At 33.4% G+C, this 3,299-nt stretch overlaps 1 long non-coding RNA gene across 3 annotated transcripts in view; it reads right to left on the bottom strand.

The window, feature by feature from the left end:
• The window catches only part of LOC107623120, a 3,064-nt gene extending 2,498 nt beyond the window's left edge, over positions 1-566 (bottom strand). Inside the window, exons 1-2 of one of the 3 annotated variants that reach the window (XR_002356896.1) lie at positions 463-487; positions 254-349 (exon numbers count right to left, since the gene is read on the bottom strand). This is a non-coding gene — a long non-coding RNA (uncharacterized LOC107623120). Of the gene's footprint in view, positions 1-253 lie in introns of all 3 variants that reach the window. The other 2 variants (XR_002356897.1, XR_001616338.2) reach the window with 2 other exon arrangements.

Below are 3,299 nucleotides of genomic sequence, written 5' to 3'. Positions count from 1 at the left end.
CAAGTTCTTAATTGATGTTTTTCCCCTTTTTCTAGGTTTTACTCTATTTTCCATATATTTTCTTGTATGATTCTTCAAACCAAATATTCTTCTTTCACTCCCACTCAAATATATATCTAATCTATATATATAAAGAAACTTATAAATCATCATTAAAAAATAGCCTGCAAATTCAGAGGCCAATTGACAATTTATGACAAATATATCATAATATCAAAGCAAAACAAAGATAAACATCTTACAAATCAGGTACCTTTTCCTCATTCTTTGTTTGGTCAAGGGCATAACTACTAACTTCAATTGGACATGACAAATAATTAAGTACACCATCCAGAAGTGGCTGTACTCCCTGTATCAGTAACAGAAGACAATGAAAAGCATAGGGATGCCTGCAAGCATATGCATGTACAAGAGAACCTCTTGGGGGTTTGGGAGTTTGAACTTGAGAGCAAGGATACCAACCCGAGACGAATTGATGATAAAAATTAGGCTCCCGTTAATTACTAACAGCCAAAGACTACGTGATCGATAAATTGCTGACTATAATGTTACGTATCGCAGATTAATAGGTTCTTTAAATTAAATTTTTTGGACAAAACACTGCATTTTTACTTAAATTAAAACAACAACATTCATATTCAGTGGCATTCAGATTTATATCAAAATTTTTTTGCATTGGCATTCACATAAGAACTCTTGTGTTTTGTCATTCATTTCAGAATTTAAGTAGAAAAGCAGCATTTTATCCAAAAAAAAAAACGACATCGCTTTTGTCCTTTAATTTTGGAGACTTATTAGTCCGACTGGCGACACGTGGCAACGTTATGGCCACGTCAGCAACTTAACGACCACATCTACTCTTATTGTTAGTAGTCAACGATTTTGACTAACTAGATATCTAAAATGTCTCATTTATGCAAAGTTTTGGGACCTTGATTATAATAAAAAATTTTCGAAGACTAAATCGTCTTATACGAAATTTTTTAGGACCTATTTGAATATATACTCAATAAAATAAATTTAATAATTATATATTTGTGTACTTTTTAAAATCTATTTTTCTTTTGTATTTTTATTTCTGAAAATAATTTTTATTTTTAACTTTTTATATTTTAAAAACATAATTTGTTTGTGAAAATAATAAAAACATGTTAGATTAGTCTATTTTTAAAATATGTTTTTAATATTAATTTTAGAATATAAAATTATGCTTTATTGAATTTATAATTTTATTTATTTTTTATAAAGTTAACAATTAATTTTTATAAATTTCAAAAATAAAATTAATTACTATCATAAAGTAATTAAATTCATAATAATAATAGATAATTTAACCAAATAAACAATAGGGTTAAGTACAATTTTGGTCTTTAATGTATAGGCCGAAATTTTTTTTATCTCTAATCTTTTTTTGCATACAAAATCGTCCCTAAGGTTCGAGTTGGTTTTAAATCGTCCTTCGGGCTAAAAATTACTTTTTAAAGACGATTTTGCTCATTATGGTTTCTTTTCCTTCATGTCATTTTCGTGAAATCATTTTGTCTTCCTCAAATAACTCACAATATTTGAGAACACACTTAGTCTTTGAAACATTTGCGTGAAACCCTACAAAAGTGTTCCTGCGAAAATGATCTATGCTAGTGGTTGAAGACATTTTGTTGTTGGGAGTTTGACCGAGGGTGTGGCGTGATGTCGCATTTGTCACTCATCTTCATTGCTGCAGATAGCCGTTGTTGAGGTAAGCTTGCTTTCCATGCAATGTCGCTTCACCTCAAATATTTTTTACATTTAGGTGGTTTAAGCTTTACAATAATGTTGCTGCATCTGAATTGTTTAGGGTTTAATGTAGACTGCATTGACGATGGATATAACTAGGTTTGTGATGATCTATTTCTTTTCTTTCTTGTTTGTTTTAGTAATGTATTATGTTGAATAATAATAGGGTTGTTTGAGTAGAAGACGGTGTACTTTACATGAGGGTGCATCATGGGGTGCATTCAGATATGAGAATGGGGTATTTAAGTATTTGAAGAGGCAAACTACAATTATTGAAAAAATTGATGGCGATCGATGCTCTGTGTTGAGGCCTGTGAAGAGTTAAGACGGTTTAGATACTTGGAGTCCAACATTACAGCATTATGGTATAAAGATCCAACTACGGAAGATTCTGAAAATAACTTGAAGATGTTAAAAGGTGACTCAGATGTAATTGAGATGTGCAAAATAGCTGAGATGTGGGGTTTGGTGATTTGTTTGTGGTTTATGATGTTGGGGATGCGGATGGATTTCCGAAAATTGGTTATATTGACGTAGGGGGAGTTATTGGGGCGTTGAAAGTGAGAAACTTAATGGTGCTGGTCTTGAGATAGTTGGTATTTGAAGGAGAGCAAGAAAGGAGTGTGATAGTAAAGGATGATGACCTTGTGACTGAAGTAGTTGATGATGAGGTCGAAATAGAATTTCAGAATGCAGAAAGTGGGAAACATAACGAGGGTGTTTCAGGAGAGTTATTAGGAGGTGGAGGACAGATTGGAAGAGGGTTGTTTGTCACAAAGAGTGCCTCTTTTGGCTTTATGCACACAGGGTTGGCGGGGAGGAGTCAACATGGCAATTAAGAAGCTTAAATTTGCAACATACTTGCATTCAAACACACAGGATTGGCATAATGAACTCCAAATGGCTAGACAACCAGTTTAAGAAGAAGGTGGAGTCTAATCCAAGAATCAAAATAAAGGAGTTGGTGGCAAAGGCATACAAAAAGTGGAATCTGACTGTGACTAAATCAATGGCAGTAAAAACGAAGCAAAAGGCATTGAGCCAGATTCAAGGCATTTAGAGAGCAGTATAAGAGGATTAACGATAATTGTTTGAACTTCTAAGAGCAAATCCAGGATCATCCGTTTACCTGAAAATGATTCGGTCTCTGGATTTTGCTCAGGAGATCCAAAACCCAATCTTGATGAATTATTGTGTATTCTAGAGACTGTATGTATCCTTTGATGCATGCAAGAAAATCTTCCAACACTGTAGACCGTTTGTTAGTTTGGACGGATGCTTCTTAAAGACTTCTTAGAGTGGACAACTGTTGACTGCAATTGGAAGAGACCCGAACGATCAGATGCTTCCAATTGCTTATGTAGTGTTTGAAACTGAGACATATAACTCCTTGATTTGGTTTCTGCGCCATCTTGTTGAGGATTTGGAGTTGGAGAAAATTAGAAAATGCACCTTCATGTCTGATCAGCAGAAGGTAATGATACAGTTTACATTATTGTTATGCTTTAACAAATAATGATTGT

This window comes from Arachis ipaensis, chromosome B02 (genome assembly GCF_000816755.2).
Source record: "Arachis ipaensis cultivar K30076 chromosome B02, Araip1.1, whole genome shotgun sequence".
Classification (NCBI taxonomy): domain Eukaryota; kingdom Viridiplantae; phylum Streptophyta; class Magnoliopsida; order Fabales; family Fabaceae; genus Arachis; species Arachis ipaensis.
This window is presented reverse-complemented; position numbering and strand designations above follow the sequence as displayed.